This window comes from Homalodisca vitripennis, chromosome 4 (genome assembly GCF_021130785.1).
Source record: "Homalodisca vitripennis isolate AUS2020 chromosome 4, UT_GWSS_2.1, whole genome shotgun sequence".
Classification (NCBI taxonomy): domain Eukaryota; kingdom Metazoa; phylum Arthropoda; class Insecta; order Hemiptera; family Cicadellidae; genus Homalodisca; species Homalodisca vitripennis.
The window spans coordinates 79319008-79338622 of NC_060210.1; the positions used below are offsets into that span (position 1 = coordinate 79319008).

General features: G+C 31.1%; 1 protein-coding gene across 1 annotated transcript in view; it reads left to right on the top strand.

The window, feature by feature from the left end:
* Positions 1 to 19615, top strand: part of LOC124359608 (26S proteasome non-ATPase regulatory subunit 1) — a 251882-nt gene that overhangs the window by 73949 nt on the left and 158318 nt on the right. The window lies entirely within an intron of this gene.

Consider the following 19615-nt stretch of genomic DNA (forward strand, 5'->3'; position numbering starts at 1 on the left):
ATATTTTGAAAAGATATATTTTGTGTTCATTTTAATCAAATAAATAACATATACTATTTTTAAATTCAAGAAAAAACTTTGTTAAATGTATTATTTAAATTTATAATATACAAGCTTTGATGGTTTGCTCTTAAATTAGTTTTTTAATACCTTGCAAATGTGATATTTCCATGTTAAAAGTTCAGTTTTCTCTAAAGTTCCAGTCTCTCCTGAGTCTGACAAGTTTTTACTCTGTTTTTGCAGCCAGGGAGGTAGCTAACTTGCATGTTTATGAGGGGCCGGTAATAAATTCTGCAACTGTGGCTCAACTACGTTTTTTATCAATGTTGAAAACCACTCTTTTAAATTAGCAATTCCGGTGACGTTATTCTTTGCACATCTGTTAAGATCGTGAAAAAATCGTCAATAGTATATTATTTATTGTTGTAAATTTCTAAAAATTACATCTTTAATATTTACAGGTATATGAGTGTTATAAGTATAAGTTGAGTAGTAAACGACACAAGACTTGGCAGAGAAATGGATGGTGACAGACAGCAGGTGTCTAGGGTGAGACAGCGATGCTGTGTGTCTCTCTGTTAAGACCTTGTGACAGATAAAGATGCCACCTAACATCAAGGCTGTCTTCTAACTGCTATTCTCAAACATATTCCACGCCACCGAACCCCTCAGACTTCGGCTAAGTTGGGTTTGAATATTCTTCACTCCATATTTGGTGATGCAGAGCTGTTAGTACTGTTAGTACTGAATACTCACCATACTAATTAAGTGCACTTTGCATTGATTAGCTCTTTCCTAAACTTTTGAAATATTTTTGGGAAAGGCAGTGATATCCTAATTAATTAATTACAAGTAATATCCTTTATTTGTTGTTATTAATTAAATATTAAACATAACATGCCTTCATGTGTATGTGAGTTACCACTACTTCAGTATTAATTGTTTTGAATACCTCAAACACACTGGTAATAATTTCAATGACATTACAACAATGCATGTCCACCTGATTAATAATCTCGGTGTGCAGCACATCAGATATATCTAGCAGAACACTACTGGTTTTATCATAGACATTACAGTTCCGACATAGATAAAACTGGCTCTTTAGTTATCATAAAAACTAAAATTGTTAACAACCATATTGTTCCATGGTAAAATATTGTTGTAAAACTTGGATACCCATTACACACTATTTATGTTTCTAACATTTCATTTTTCGTTATAAGATGCTAATTAATTACCAGTAACAACACTGTGTTGAATATTAATTTAAATCGTGGTTGGAGCAAAATTCTTGTTTACAATAATTTAGAAAGTAAAACATAGTATTTCATACAAGAGATATCTTGATTTGAGCAATCTTGTTCACTAATATATTATTATAATAGCAAAACTATATTAATTTACATTTTATATAGCTCTGAACTGCGGATTGACCAATAAAAAGTACTTTCGTCAAACAATTCAAACTGTAGTCATAACACTACTATAGTTTTGACTTCTAGTAAGTCATCTTCTGGTGTCAATAAGTATTAAAAGTGAGGATTATCATTCTAGAGTCGTCATAGTTTAAAATTTATGAACACAGCACAAAAAAAAAAACAAATAAATAAAGATTGATGAGAGGTATGTGTTATTGTTATTAGTAACACTTTATAGTATATTCATTATAGTTAGATTGAAAAATAAAAGATTTTTTGTATGAGTGAAGTTGTGGTGCTTGTTTTTTTTAAACATTGGAACACTTTCAATCATTGAAATAATAATAGAAAGATTCAGCAAGACTTAAGTGAAGCAGGTAACGTTGCTGCCTCATCCCGTCTGAAGCACTTCTGCGGGTGATTTAAGCACACTTGACTGCTCTTGAATTTGTTGCACCACATCCAGTCTTCAGTCTTGGGCTCTGATGCCCTCTAGGACGATCCTGCCAAGTGTAAGAGAATATTAACTGTGGTGGATCTATTTTGAATGAGAAAGATGAATAATCTCTGGGTTAGTTGCACATTTCCACATCTTTCTGCATATAAAAAAGTAGTGTAAATTGTAATAAGTCAAGTAACTTTTTTACAAATCTCTTTTTCTGAAAATGTTAATATTTCCCAGATCTGTGAAAAAGCCGTACTTTACTTCTAATTATAAGCTAAAATAATAAAACAATTGCAATATTAGTCTAGTAATACAGATAGTGGTGATTAGCTTCTTTAGTCTTACTTAGTAACAAGAGTTAGATTGAGCCAGTACTTCTGAGTTAATTTGAGTACAGTTGTATGTATTTTTCATACTATATTACTTTCACATATTATTTCAACTGTGTAGGTAAAATGTATCTCATTGGCTATGATTAATAAATATCTATTATAAATTTGTAAATTCAACTAAAGCTTTCAAATGATTTTGCATGATAATATTGAGTATATTATATGTTTGTAGTTAGTGCTTATTGAATTAAATAATAAAAGTAATTAACAAAAAGTTTTTATCTTTCTTTATCAGATAAAGTAAAAAAGTAGAAAGCTGTTCTTTATGAAATAATTGTATAAATTATTACATTTTACACACCCAGCCGAGCATTAATTACCAACTTGAGTCATAGAATATATTCTCTCATTGTTAATATATATTGAAGTTTAAAATTCACTCTATAAGGCTACTGTAGCAAATAAATTAAGAAGATATGCAATATAGCACTTTTATGAAAGGGTATATAAAAAATTATATATATATTTATATAATTTGTATATTATATATATAAAACATGAATACAAGAGTAAAAAAAGTTAGAAAAACAAAACAATAGATGCAAAAAATGTACGTGGACATCTTTAAGAAGTACTTGGTTGTTTATTACAGACCTTATTTATTGCTAATGAATGTTTCCTTGGAATCCAATAAGTTTCTTGTTTACAGCTTTCTTTGTTTTCAAGAACAATAATTCTTAGTTCCTTCTTTCTCTCGCTACAGTTTTTATGAATATAGCCTTCATTCAGTGAATTCCACTAACTTTATACTTTTCATATTTGGGTGTATTTCTTTACAATTCTTAACATATTAAATATATATGATTTTCACTCAAACATTTTAGGAAGAGAAATTGAATGTGAAATCTGTTAAAAGATTATTTTATAGAAATCTGGAAAAAAATAAGTACTTGTTCATGGAATAATTAGGAAGGAACAGGCTTTCCTCTATTTTCACTGCTTTTATTAGTCTATTTGATTGTTTATATACTTTCAAAAGTGAAGCATATACACAATAGGATCACACTCTGTAATCTCAGAAATAAACATTTGTTTTGCATGATAAATTCTTAAAATACAGGCTTTGGAAAATGACTTCAAATTACATCTTGTGTTGAGAGAGAACAGATACCAGTATGCTTGCACAGGTAAAATTGTGTCAGAATTGTTACCAGTTACAGGTAGAGTGCCCGAGTCTTACATCCTCAGATCTCTGTTGTTTTGGGTTATTATCACAACTAATTATAATCGGCCAGTTTTATTGTATTGTGTATCATATGAAGTACAATTTTCCAGCTTAGATTTGCAATATCACAACCTACATTCATTTAGAATGTAGAAGGTTGATTAATTGTCGATGTATTAATTGTAAACAAGACTAAAAACAGATTAACATTGTTCAGTTTTAAGGGAAAAAATTGTCTGAAGTGGAAAATTCATAGCATATTTTTTTTACTAAGCTTAATGACTAAATTATCGGACAAATTCTAATGAGTGTAGATGATAATGTTTACTGAGGAGGTTAAAACTGACCACTGTATCTTTGTGGTGCTTGAAATACAACTTTTGACAAATTAATATATCCACCATTAAGCTTGTCCATGGGATACAGGTTATAATATGACTGTTGATTTACTGCTTGACAAGTGAATAATACTGAAGAAAGTACAATTAGAATGTCCAGCAAATTGTATTATATCAACTAGAAATAAGATCAGTACTGTTTAGTAGAAGGTTTAATAAAATAGTACCAAATTTGTGTTACATGCTACCACTATTCATGATGTTACAAACATCAGGTGGCACAAAATGGATTTTTGCCTCCCAATTATTCCATTCTTTTTGGAATATTTTACAAGACACTGGAATATAAGTAATGTAAATAATTATGGCCGTCTTAAATCAAACAACCCAATTTTTCCTTATGAGGCATTTTAAAATAAAATAAAAAAATTGTATGTTTGGCATATTCATCTTCAGAATTCAAAGTAATAATTAATGATTACTTCTTTGTGGTGTTAAATTTTCATTCATTGAATAAACCCTTCCAGCCATAAATGCATTATGTGTTACATTTTCTTTAAACTACTTCCACCATTTTCGTATATTGCATCATAAATATTGCATAACCATAAAAGCAAGTTAAGAGCAGTCATGTTGAAATTTTTGACATCAGTCAGTTTTTCACAGTTTCCAGCTAAGAATATAAATTTGTATACACCTTGTACTGTAAATTTAATGAGGCCAAGATTCAACACCATGTGTAACTGTAAATGTAGTAAAGCAAAGATGTACAGTTTCTGATCAACTTGAAGTGTGCAAACGTCTCGACAAACAAACTGAGTCCCTCAAGTTTGCTCATATCAACCACAGAAACGCAAATAGATCTTGCAAACAAGAATGGTAGCACTTTCATCTCATTTCCAATAAATCAAAGTTATTTAACATATTTGATTAAAATGTATGATATTAAAATTTTGAGTGGAAAATGATTAAACACTTATTAATGTTTTTATTTATATCCCGTGAAAGATAAAAAAATTATTGTACTGTAATTCTAAGATAAATATCACAGTGCATTACAGTAATGTATGTTTTGAATCTATTTTGTAATTTTTAGACCATTAGGTAATAGTGAAGTGCTCTGTACTTAAACTGTGTTCATTTATGTATAAATAGCGTTGGAATGGAGAGCTTAATGTGTAAAACTAGCCCAAATACCACCGGATACAGGTGGAACTTGAGCACTGCTCAACTCCAACTGCCATTAACAATATTACTTTTTCCATTACTTTTTATTGGTAGGCATACATTATTCCAGTGAGCTTTGATAAAAGTTTCACTGTGAAGTTGGCTTTTGATTTATCAATATCTGTGATGAGACTAGCAGTCTGCACAACATTTACAATGTAGTTGAATAAAATAAAACTAGTAGCAATATGTTTTAAATCTTGAATATATTACTTTGTTTCAGGTATGCAAGTGCCAGTGCTAAGCATGAGTTGAATAAATAATGTAAGTTAACTATTGAATTTGTAGTATGCACTAGCAACCTTATATAATATCAGTTCTAATTGGTAGGTAATAAGACTGACAATGGTAAGTAATTGGAATCATTAAGTAAATTAATTCCATACCATTTCTGTAACCTTCAAAGATATTATAACCCATGTACAAATTTGTGTGACACACATTGTGTTACGATAACACTGCACACTGCCAGGCTTAAATTATAACCAATGCGTTAATTATGTTTCTGTTGAAAGCAGATCTGTGTAGTTTGGATATTTTCCAATTTTGCTGATAACTTTAAATTAACCTTAAATTTGTTTATTTTTATCTGTCACCATATTCTCGACTGTGTGAAGTTATTCTTCATTATTTAGTAATGATGATTTCTTATTTTAAATAACCTAACAATATATTTGAATTTTTGATAAATAGCCCAACATGCTCATTAATATGTTTTGTATTTTGTAGCCCTATCCATACCAGTAAAATTAGTTACAAAATAGGATAAAAAACTTTATTGAAATAAACTAATAATTACAACTATAACATCACAAATTGAAAATATTAACTTCATAATTCTAGGATAGTAATATAACATTTTAGGTTCATATTTTATAAAATGCATTCACTTAAAGAATTTAAAACAGCAGAAATTGTATTGAATATAATAATTATACACAATCTACATTAAAAATATCAGCAATATAATGTGAACATAACACTAACAACCGACAGCAGGCAGCAGACAGCAGGCAGCTCGTCAGCAGCTGTCATCATTGACTTGATCTGATGTGCATTGTTCCATCAGCTGTGGAATATTTTTGCAATTCCTTTGGTGAAAATACGAATTTGATTCAAAACCAATTTTGTTGATGGATATTTTAAAGTTTCTCTTGTTGATACAGGGAGAACTGAACTGTTATATTTATAGTTCCAGCAAGTAAATTGTCTCGGGTTCCACCTGATTCAGGACACACCATATTTGTTAGGCATTCATTAATTAGTCAAATGTGTTAGTAACCAATCTACATGATTGTCATTCTAACTTAGTATTATTCCATAGTAAACCTGTAATGAATAAATTTTTTCCCTTTTGTGTGTGTGTGTGTGTGTGTGTGTGCGCACGCGCCTGTTCGTGCTTGTGTAGAGTATTGAAACTCATTCTCTTTGGTATCACAGGTACCCAATAATGAATGTGGTTTTATGGTATGTGCCAAAATATGTTCATTCGTAATCTTCTCACTTGCTTCAATGCATCTCTTAAGATTTTCTACCTCAACATTTATGTTTTCACATTTTTGTGCTAATTTTGGTTATAAAATGTTTAGGGTAATTGTCTCAAAACAGTTTTCGTACTTTATCTCTGTGTCCTAGGTGGGATAGATTCTCAAAAATATATCCTCCTGTTTATATATCAACAATGTTAACAACATACAATTTTGTACAATGTTAACTACGTACAAACTATGATGTACTGAGGACGATTTATAATATTTGTTCAATAGGGAAAATTAATATGAAATTACACATTCTTGAACACATTTAAAGTAAGTGATATAACATTATTTGTGGTTACTTAAGAATTGAATTGTGTTTAAATCAGTTACGTCCAACTTGAGAGTTAGAATTAGTGGATTGTTTGACTAGAAGTGGAAAGTTCTTAGGATGTAAATTGTGTTTAGAATGATAACATTTCATAATGGACACTTAAAAACTGACGCTAAGTACTTGAAAAACAATTAATTGCTAACCATTTGTTTGGTTGTTTTACCATTGACAAAATTAGCAGTTGTTAATTTTTCTCAGTACAAATATTTTTATTGTTTTCTGTTCTGTTCTTTCAGCCTAATTTATAAATAAAAATGCTTTGGAGGAGGGGAAGGTGGTTAAAAGTTGACTCGGTTTAATTACAGAAAGAAATAAGTTATAATTGAAGCTCTTAACTGATGCTTGAAAACTCCACAGAGTAAATGGGTTCAAAGTAATCAACAATTCTAGTTAATTAGAAATTCAACTACCTCTGTTCAGGTTTGCATGATAGGAACTAACTGTGTGTTGTTCAGTTAGATACGTCACTGGAGTATTTTATTATAATGAACACTGTTCTGTTGACCGTGTTTACTTTTATTATATAGTTGTACTCAACTGTGTGATTGCTTCTCTAGTTTATTTCGGTATGTTCATTGTGACTGACAGGATTATTAACAAATCTAATGACCGAAGTGGTTTTAGAGAAATTGGAATTTAATTTGATATGCAAATAATATGTAAACTGCAATTATAGGAAATGTATCTCAATAATCAGAAAATAGTTCAGAGCGATCTTATTAATATTTTTATGTTATTGTAGATCATTGAGAATTGGAGAGATGCACATTATACATAGACTAAGACTTGGGTCTGTACTCCTAATATATTATGTTCAGTGTGCCCTGTCTCCTCACGTTAGAGAATGCGTGACTGTGCAGATACACATACGGGACATATACATAGACTAAGACTTGGGTCTGTACTCCTAATATATTATATTCAGTGTGCCCTGTCTCCTCACGTTAGAGAATGCGTGACTGTGCAGATACACATACGGGACATATACATAGACTAAGACTTGGGTCTGTACTCCTAATTATGTTCAGTGTGCCCTGTCTCCTCACGTTAGAGAATACGTGACTGTGCAGATACACATACGGGACATATACATAGACTAAGACTTGGATCTGTACTCCTAATATATTATGTTCAGTGTGCCCTGTCTCCTCATGTTAGAGAATGTGTGACTGTGCAGATACACATACGGGACATATACATAGACTAAGACTTGGATCTGTACTCCTAATATATTATGTTCAGTGTGCCCTGTCTCCTCACGTTAGAGAATGCGTGACTGTGCAGATACACATACGGGACATATACATAGACTAAGACTTGGGTCTGTACTCCTAATATATTATGTTCAGTGTGCCCTGTCTCCTCATGTTAGAGAATGTGTGACTGTGCAGATACACATACGGGACATATACATAGACTAAGACTTGGATCTGTACTCCTAATATATTATGTTCAGTGTGCCCTGTCTCCTCACGTTAGAGAATGCGTGACTGTGCAGATACACATACGGGACATATACATAGACTAAGACTTGGGTCTGTACTCCTAATATATTATGTTCAGTGTGCCCTGTCTCCTCGCGTTAGAGAATGCGTGACTGTGCAGATATACATACGGGACATATACATAGACTAAGACTTGGGTCTGTACTCCTATTATGTGGTGTCTCCTGTCTCCTCATATTTAGAGACGGTTTGATGCAGGAGATATACAGGGTGTCCCGTAACTCTCTTTTCAAAGGTATATTACGTTATTGCTTAGTCAAAACAAACATATTTTACCATATGAACATCGGTCTCTGATGCTTATATGGTTTTCCCATCTATCTGTCTGTATGTGTGTGTTAAAAAAAATTAATATCTTAAAAACAAATAAATTAAATTATACGAAATTTGGCTCAAATGTTTATAATAACAAGGCCAGTTACTGAAAAAATATCATGAAATTATCTGTAGTATTTTTGTAATGGCAGCCATAGAAGCTTTTAAACTTTGAATATTTTAAAAACCAGCAGTTTTTCTCAAGAACTACAAGAGTAACAGGTTTTAGAGGATACTATCACAAATATAATGACACCAAAATTATTTAAATAGAATAATAAATAATTGGTTTAGAACAGATTGAAGTAGGCATCTCGGTCCTATGTAAGTATATGTATTTTTTCTTCGTCAGAACAATAATGCAAACTCTACTATGGTACTGGAAATATCTTAGACCTGAAATATATAACAAGGACTGGAAATATACGCTTTTTGTCCGAAGTAAGTTTCCGAGACCTGTGTGATCGGAGATTTGTGTTTTCTTGATCGGGATTACAAGGCAGATTCAGCTGTGACGTTATGTATATAATTAATTAGAATCAGAAATGCTCCTACACATTCCAAACATCATATAATAATTAAGTTAAACTCTGATACTATTTACCAAGAACTTAAATAATATGATGTATGCCTACTTACGTTTTAAAATTTTCATAGCACTCCATCATTTTACATCATTAGTGCTTTTATTAAGGACTTCGAATCTAAAGATTGCGTGCGAAGCCGCGGGTAACAGCTAGTTACAAATAGAGGTCTTCAGCATTGTGAAATTATTTGAAAATTAATTTATTTTGTCATTATACCAAAAGCTATAAAATATTGTATCTTATCTTCTCTTTTTACATAACTATTTATCAGTTTCAATATATTCAATTATGGTTGATAAGTTATTTTTCAAATTAAAAGCTTTATTTTCAAAAGCGAACTTATGAATGAAAGATAATTTTATGGTCATATTAGTTTAAATGTGTAGGGTACCAAAATGTTTCATATATATATAAACATTTATAAACTAGTTTCAAGCAATACTGTTTGTTTCATGAAAATTAACACTGTCACAGCTACTGTAAAAGAGACAGATGGAAACTTTACTTCAAAACTACTAAAAACAATGTTGTTAACTAGAGTTGCTTGTGTAAAGGATGTGAATTTCCCGAGTACTGTAATTGGTTTCAAGCTGGACTGACAGGCAGGATTTGAAGCAAAGGAGAACAACCAAGTAAAGAGAGCAGAGGGGAGAGTTCTTCCGGTGCGTCTTATTGATTCTGCAGTTTCTTTAAATACAAAAGCATTATTTGATTTGAAATGTAGCAATATATATATTTTGTTGTAGATTTAAATATATTATCAAAGTGGAATGTAAGTGAAATATAGTGTTCTAGAGGGTTTGTTTAGACCTTTGTACTGTAATTGTTTTCTGAAGGAAACAATTAAGAGTTTTGACTATTCTATGAAACAGGTTCTATTTCATAAAATAAATTCCTTATATTTGCTTTGTAGGCCTAATATAAAAAAAAATTGCAAAATGTGTTACATAGATATAAAAGTACTTCTGCATAATTAACACTCTTTTAATAGTGATATGTTTGTCACTAAGTATAATTTCCATAAGTAATACTAAAATGGTCAACTGACTAATAACACTTAATATTGGTAATACATTTACATTATAATTTTTACTCAATTTTTATTATTGATATCGAATGCACTTTGCTTAATAGATACATAATTACCTCACATGAGTAGCCTAAAAGAGATTCACATTTATAGAAAAATTCCATTGATTTTGTAATTAAATACAGCATTAAGTTTTAACGACTTATAAAACAGCCCTTAATTAATAGAATTCTATCATAAAAGCAGCATTGGCATCACATAAATTTTAATTTACTGAGGTGTACAGGCAAGTTTCTGTCAGAAACTTGAAATGGAGTAAAATGTGTGATTAAGTATGTTTATCCACAAAATTAATGTTAAATAAACATACTAATAAAATTTAATAAATAGCACTAAAATGCATATATTTTTTTAAACCAAGTTGTAACATTCATTTACCTCTCAAGAAATTAATTGACAATGTTTATAAACTTTGGTTAGTAATTGATTACTTTTCTTGCCTTACTAATAAACTAATTACTTTTTTGCAATCTGTCATTAGAAAGACATTTTATGAATAACATGTTTTTACTTTTTTCCAAATGCACAAATCCAATCAGTACAATGTATATTTATATTTTTTAAATAATGTTGGGTTTTTTAAGTGTACACGGATTCAGTTTTAGTTTCCATATAAAACTGCCCCCATTAAACAAAATAATGCAGAAAAACAAATATAAAACCTTTATATTCTATTTGTAAGCTTTATTTGTTGCCATAAGTATAATATCCATAGCTAATACTAAAATGGGTACTGACTGATAATACTTAATATTGGTAATTGGTAACATTTAAATTGAGTCATTTTGCTTTATAAAATAATCAAAGTAATTGCTTTTAAAACAATGAAATTTGCGGGATGTAATTGATAATGATAACTTTCTATTTATTCATAATTTTCAATCCTCCATTTTATTTGGTAATGGCTCAGCATTTGAAGACTAGAAGTAGCATATGGTGAGGAGGAGATGGAATGTATGACAGTTTGATGCAAATCTGTGGATTGATTGGCTGTGGCGCCACAATGAGTGAAGTGCTGGTGGATGGCACTTGGATCGCTTCAGTCGGCACTTGGAACGCTTCAGTCGGGATGAGGCAGCACCCTCAGGTGCTCTCCATAATGTTCAACGACAGCTTTATTCTTTAATCAGTCTTGGGATCTCTTGGAATTCTCTGCACTATTCACAATCCTTAAGCAGACTTGCAATGAAAATTAACCCTCCCCCAAAAAATTGTATTATTAATTTAAAAAGAGCGATATTGGTACCTAAATTACAAAATCTTGAGATTTGTTTAAAATTACATTTATTACGTTTGGGGTTTTGTTTTAAATAATCATTTATTCATATTTGAGCTGTTATTAGATTGAAGCTTTAATTAAATTGTATAAGTATCTGTGAATTTAATTTTTTAAAGCATCACAAAATTATAAATTGGTTATTAAAAACAATCATTTCTAAATAAAAATTTAATTCACTATACACAAATCACAGGTATGTTGAGATCTTGTGGAATTTTTTAACATTTTAGTATAGAAAGTAAGAATAAGTTAACATTTTATGCGCAGCCTTTGGTTGTCTCTTTTCATATATTCCTCACTAATTGCCAATTCTCAAAGTGAGTGTAGAGCTTCACCTCTCAATTAAAATATCAATAAGAGGAGAACATTGATAAGAATAACATCATTTGAGAACCTCTCTAGTAAAAATAACATCTGTAGTAATAATCAACAGCTTTTTATCCTTCAAATCTATCAAATATACTCTATTTAAATTAACTCTCCCTACATAAGATAAAAATACAGATGAACAAGCTAAACAATACAATTTATTCCTTATCATTTATAAAGAAAGTACTATATAGTATCTCATGAATTTCTCCAGATCTTTGAGTGTAAGTTTATAACAATTTATACTAAAATCTTAGACAAAGTTTTAATATATTTAACTTGATTAAAAAGATTGTAAATACATTTAGGAGTGATTATAACTTGTAATATAAAATGGATAGGAGTGGTAAAGGGTAAATTCCTGAAATGTCTTACAATTTAAGGGTCATTAAGAAACTAAGTAATGTTTGTACAACACCACAGTGAATGGATGCTTAGAAGTTAGCTGTTCTTGTCTGAACAGAGTTACGTTACCATGCACTAGAGTTTGCTCCACTTTGCAATGTTTCAAAACCGTGGCCGCTGCAGTAGATAAAGCCAGTGAAATAAAACTCTCCTAAGTGTGTAATGTGTAGTGTCATACAGTGTTTTGAGTGAGCAAAGTGTTCGTTTGGTCTTTGAACTCAGGCAAATGAAGAGATTTATAGGCCATCTGGAATAATTCATGTGGAATGTTGCATGCAAGGATGTGGTCTTCATACCTCATTGATGTCAGATGAGTACACAATTTCCAACCCGCTAACATCTCACATCAAGCCTCTACCTTCCCAAAATGGAAGAGGGATTCAGATTAAACACTTTGAAATTAATGAAGAGCAGAAGGAGACATGAACTTCATACCTGAGTCATTGATGTCATTTTAGTACAAATTGTCCAACCAGCTAACACCTAAATCAAGTATCTACTTTCCCAAAACGGAAGAGGATTTGGATTTCAAACACATTTTAAAAGAATATACATTACAACTATTTCTTAGTTATTCTATTTTTATTTTTAATAATAAAAGAAACACAAAATTGTGTTTTAGGAATTTTTGAATTTTTATTTTAAAAGATAAAGCATTCAGACATTTTTGTTTACCCACTGACAATTTGTTTACAAATTAATTTGTAAAAGGTTAAGCAGAGACTTTCTCTAGGTTCTCGAAGAAGCCACAGTGAAAAGAGTTCCGAGCCTCTGCCTCATTTGATTATGGCTATTGAATTATTAATCTTGCTGAGGATAAGTTAATGAAATTTAGTTTACTTTCAGTAAAGCCAAGCTCTTTCAAATTAATCCTGAAATTGTTAGTTCCAAGTAATTACAGCTCCCCATTAAAAATTTGTGCTTCTATGTTTGTTAAAACCTTTGAAGCTTTAATTAACAGTTTATGTTTTGTTATAATTGTATTTTTAAGTTAGATTCATATCCTATCATAAAAATTACAAATCACTTTTTTTAGATAGAAAATAAATAATTGATTATATCTATTAACTGTAGGGTATTGAACTGTATATTTTATATTGAATATAGAATAGACTGGAGGTACGTGTGAAATTATTTGTCTAATTAACACAATTATATTTTTAAGTAGTAACACAACATATAGCTGTGATTCACAAGCTATCAATAAAAGACATAGAGATGATAATTTTAGTTGTAAACAATACAGTGGATCATTGTGTATTTACAAACAGACTGGCTGTGAATAAACGGTATGTTTTATGTGTTTGCTTAATAGCTTGTGTATCATAGCTGTTGTAAAATGTTGTAGTAAAAATTTTATTTGAAATGAGTTTTATATGTTTAATGTCAATTGTCATGATTCTTCAAGACAAAATCATAAATAATAAAAAATAACAATAATTTAGTCCTTAAATAACAGCACGTTAGGCATAACAAATATGTATGTTATGCTTATGTTATTTTTAATGATTAAAAAAAAATAGATAGTTATTGTAAGTGTAAATAACTTAATATATTTGTCATAGTATCAAATGGTTAATCTTTTGGTAATTGAACAGTGTATTCGTGTTAACAAACATAAACCATTACTACAATAAGGTAGGAGGACACCACTCCCCAGGTCCCATAACATACTTCGCTAAGGTTAAGCCTCTAGCTACATTTGTTACTATGCCACATGTTAAAATATTATATGGTTGCTCTCAGTTTCTTTACAAATTGATTCATCATGTGATTTTCTTGTTGTCATCTTGGTTACCCAGATGACAAATGTAAACATATTCACTAACACTCAGCTAAATCCCATGGACTGACAAACATCATCACCGAACTCAGTGTTTCTTATATAGGCACGAAGCTTCATGCAAAGTTCTATAGGTTAGATAGACAGATATTGAGTGGACAGGTAGATAAGTTTGACATAAATGCAATTTGTCCTGCTCCTCAAGATTGATAACGTTCAGCCAATAATGTAAATTTCTTCTATTCCAGTTTTGTGTATTAATGCCCATAAGGTTGAAACTGTTAAATGCAGATTACAACTAGGAAGGTAAGCGGAAACTTTGGCATTAATCAGAACATGAATTAATGCCATTGTACTGTATAATTTAGTACAATGGACAGTCAATTCATCTAGATATTAGAATCTCATTGTGTGCTCATACTGGTCAATTAGTTTGATATTTAGTTTTGACATTGGTGTCACACTATCAGAACATGAATTAATGCCATTGTACTGTATAATTTAGTACAATGAACAGTCAATTCATCTAGATATTAGAATCTCATTGTGTGCTCATACTGGTCAATTAGTTTGATATTTAGTTTTGACATTGGTGTCACACTATCAGAACATGAATTAATGCCATTGTACTGTATAATTTAGTACAATGAACAGTCAATTCATCTAGATATTAGAATCTCATTGTGTGCTCATACTGATCAATTAGTTTGATATTTAGTTTTGACATTGGTGTCACACTATCAGAACATGAATTAATGCCATTGTACTGTATAATTTAGTACAATGAACAGTCAATTCATCTAGATATTAGAATCTCATTGTGTGCTCATACTGATCAATTAGTTTGATATTTAGTTTTGACATTGGTGTCACACTATCAGAACATGAATTAATGCCATTGTACTGTATAATTTAGTACAATGAACAGTCAATTCATCTAGATATTAGAATCTCATTGTGTGCTCATACTGGTCAATTAGTTTGATATTTAGTTTTGACATTGGTGTCACACTATCAGAACATGAATTAATGCCATTGTACTGTATAATTTAGTACAATGAACAGTCAATTCATCTAGATATTAGAATCTCATTGTGTGCTCATACTGGTCAATTAGTTTGATATTTAGTTTTGACATTGGTGTCACACTATCAGAACATGAATTAATGCCATTGTACTGTATAATTTAGTACAATGAACAGTCAATTCATCTAGATATTAGAATCTCATTGTGTGCTCATACTGGTCAATTAGTTTGATATTTAGTTTTGACATTGGTGTCACACTATCAGAACATGAATTAATGCCATTGTACTGTATAATTTAGTACAATGAACAGTCAATTCATCTAGATATTAGAATCTCATTGTGTGCTCATACTGATCAATTAGTTTGATATTTAGTTTTGACATTGGTGTCACACTATCAGAACATGAATTAATGCCATTGTACTGTATAATTTAGTACAATGAACAGTCAATTCATCTAGATATTAGAATCTCATTGTGTGCTCATACTGATCAATTAGTTTGATATTTAGTTTTGACATTGGTGTCACACTATCAGAACATGAATTAATGCCATTGTACTGTATAATTTAGTACAATGAACAGTCAATTCATCTAGATATTAGAATCTCATTGTGTGCTCATACTGGTCAATTAGTTTGATATTTAGTTTTGACATTGGTGTCACACTATCAGAACATGAATTAATGCCATTGTACTGTATAATTTAGTACAATGAACAGTCAATTCATCTAGATATTAGAATCTCATTGTGTGCTCATACTGGTCAATTAGTTTGATATTTAGTTTTGACATTGGTGTCACACTATCAGAACATGAATTAATGCCATTGTACTGTATAATTTAGTACAATGAACAGTCAATTCATCTAGATATTAGAATCTCATTGTGTGCTCATACTGATCAATTAGTTTGATATTTAGTTTTGACATTGGTGTCACACTATCAGAACATGAATTAATGCCATTGTACTGTATAATTTAGTACAATGAACAGTCAATTCATCTAGATATTAGAATCTCATTGTGTGCTCATACTGGTCAATTAGTTTGATATTTAGTTTTGACATTGGTGTCACACTATCAGAACATGAATTAATGCCATTGTACTGTATAATTTAGTACAATGAACAGTCAATTCATCTAGATATTAGAATCTCATTGTGTGCTCATACTGGTCAATTAGTTTGATATTTAGTTTTGACATTGGTGTCACACTATGTTACATCATCACAGTTGATAGTGTACTCGTATATGCTGTGTATGTCTACTACTACTACTACTACTACTACATATTTTTTTCCACCTTAGTTTATAATAGTTGGATTCTAAACTGTTCTACCGTGATTTCCATTCCAAGTGTTTTTGTTAGGCAGCATATTGTTTAGGGTACATCGTACATTGCTGTTAGGAGCCATCAGTTGTTAGTTTGCTGTAGGGACATACTGCACTATACTTGTGAAAGGCGAAGAAAGGGCAGTCTTAGAGGAGGGGCGACACTGCAACTTTGGCAGGCAAGCTGAACATCAGAATCCCATTAAGTGTTCATACAGCTCAACTTGTTGGGTACCACTTACATGGATAAGCCTTAAACTGAGGCTCAGTCTTCTTCTTTCAGAAACTTTCTTGTTAATGTTCTTAAAGTAAAAAAAAAAATATTTAATCAACATTTTATTTCTGATATAATTGTTTTTTGTAAATATTTCTGATATTAACGAAATAATCGAGTTGGGAATGTTGTACAGGGTATTTGCTGCAGAAGTTACATATTTTCATATTAAAGGAAAATACCTAATTATGGTTCTGAAATGAGTCTTAAGTACAAATTAATCCTTATTTAAAAAATATTTATTCCTAACTATTAAAAATTAAATGTTAAACTTGTGAATTGATAGAAAAGGACATGTTTTATGTTGCCACTACATGTGTACGTGCACATCATTGTCATAAGAATTATAATACACAATAGAAGTTTGTTTGAATGTGTGCATGTCTTAAATAAATATAAAATAAATGTATGTAATTAAAATAGTTTTTTTTACTATTTTTACATAAAATATTTGTAATACTATTTATTACTGTATATTTGTGATCAACTTGAGCGTCAATCTTCCTGATGATCAAGTGCGGGTATTTTTTACCATTCTATTGTTCTAAATTAATTTAAAATGGTTGCCAAAATATTTTAGAAACTCACTTTTAAAAATACAGTATTACACATCCAAAAATCAAAAGCTCATCAGTTTGTTTTAAAATTAAAATGCAAATATATTATGAGGTGATGTCATCATATGTTCTCTAAAAAAAGTCGAATCCAATAATTTTGGTTGCTCTGGAATTTGTTAAAAAAACAAGTGTAATGCCATTAATCACAGAGTTGCAGAAGTTAACAGAAGGAAATGTCAGTGATTTACAAATAACAGTTTAATGTAAAACACCATAAATGATTACATTTTTTAAATTATGATAACTAAGAAAAAAAATTATGATTCGATTAATTTAAAGGAATAATAGGGAATGAGGAGGAAGTCGTAATTCAAATTTAAAAACTAAATTACAGATTACCTTACTACTGTTTCCTGTCCACAAAACGTGTCGGTTTAACTAAGCACGTAATTATGTAGACTCCACAACCACATCACAGCCCTTTTTACTCCGTACTTTTTAATCTGTAAACCAGGATTCCCGTTAAGCCATAAGGAAGGGTATGTCGTAACCAAGGCACCGGCATATGTTTAGTTTTTTCGATACGAGTATGTTTATTGTACAACTCTAAAAACCAAGAATGTCATTTGCAGTAGACTCTCTCTTAACCGCCCGTCGGATTAACCGATCGTTTCCAGGAAAACACGATTAAAACTTGATTTCCGGCGCGGCGGCGATTGGGAAGTGCAAAGGGCGGAGTCCTTGTCCACTGGAATTGCAGATGCGCGACAAAGCACACGAATCCGAGAAAAGTGGATTGTTGCATTAAAACAATAACAGTCAATTACGTTTGCTTCAACTGCTCGGTTGGTTTGAATTTTTACAAATCTTGGAAAGGTTCGGGTATTTATTTATCCTACAATTCTGATAATATTCAGGTATACGGTCACTGTTTTCAACATCTTTCGTTGGTCTGAAAAAGTAACTTACTAATTGTGCGTCCAATAATGAATGTCTTCCCTCGTCACAGTCCACTGTATTAGTGGCTAAACCGAAAATTGAAAAAGCGATCTAGATGATTTTTAATCGTATTGATACATCCTTTAAGTGGCATTCAAGGTTATAATACTAACGTAATAAAGAAGTAGCGTCTGGTGTAGTTTATGTTTTCTTACCACATACATACGCATAAGTTGGGCGCTGTCTAAAGATGATAATAACATAACTTTGTACCGTATATTTTATCATAGAATTCTCTGCATGTTGTTATACTTTGTTGCAATGAAATATATCGCGGCTGTACTAAGTGATTGAACTCATATCTTTAATGCGATAACCACTGTATCGTATGGTTAGAGTAGAACTTTGCTGCATAATAACAAACAACAAACTGATGCGGTTCGAGTGTTATTTATACCGTTGTAAAGGAACGTTAGATAATGTATGTCTAGATATCTGGATACGGTAAAATCTTCTTGAATTGCAATTTATTTATTTCCAACGGCAGAACCAAATTACATAGAGAAGAGTGAAGTATAACAGTAACACAGCAATGCAATGATCTACTTGAGAGATATCTTGCACTAACAGATTTTGATAATTGATGCTCATGAAAACAAAATAAAATAAAAATTCGTAGTTCTTATTTGCACCTGCATGGTGAAAATACGCAAAACAAAGGTTGTATATGAAGTAGTAATAGCCGTGGTACTGGGTGGGCAAGTATTGTGTGCGGAGAACAATGCCTGCCAATACCCCCCCCCCCACTACCACTCTTCGTTGTCCTTCCTCGCCAATTATTTTATCGGCCGTGGGACAGGTTATAGATGCAATAATGCCGCCTGTCTCACTGTCCCAAGTATCTTTAGCCCTTCTAGTCGGTCTGCATCTTCGACAAGTATATTATCGGCCGTGGGACAGATTATAGATATAATAATCATAGATTACAATAAGACCAATTGTAATCTATGGTAATAATGCCGCCTGTCTCACTGTCCCTAGTATCTTTAGCCGCTTCTAGTCTGTCTGCATCGAGCATTTTGGTTGGTGTAAAAATAATTTGTACGGACGGTATCACTTGTTTTAAAGTATTATATTAAAATTAGTGTTGTAATGAGAACGGTCTAATGCTATCTGGTTACCATTCCTTGAGGTAGGAGGGTTATGTAATTATTGTGTTTTGATCACTTGCAATCCCCGACCAAAAAGTCCCGACTGTCTATTTTATACTCCATTCAAATCCACTATGAACTT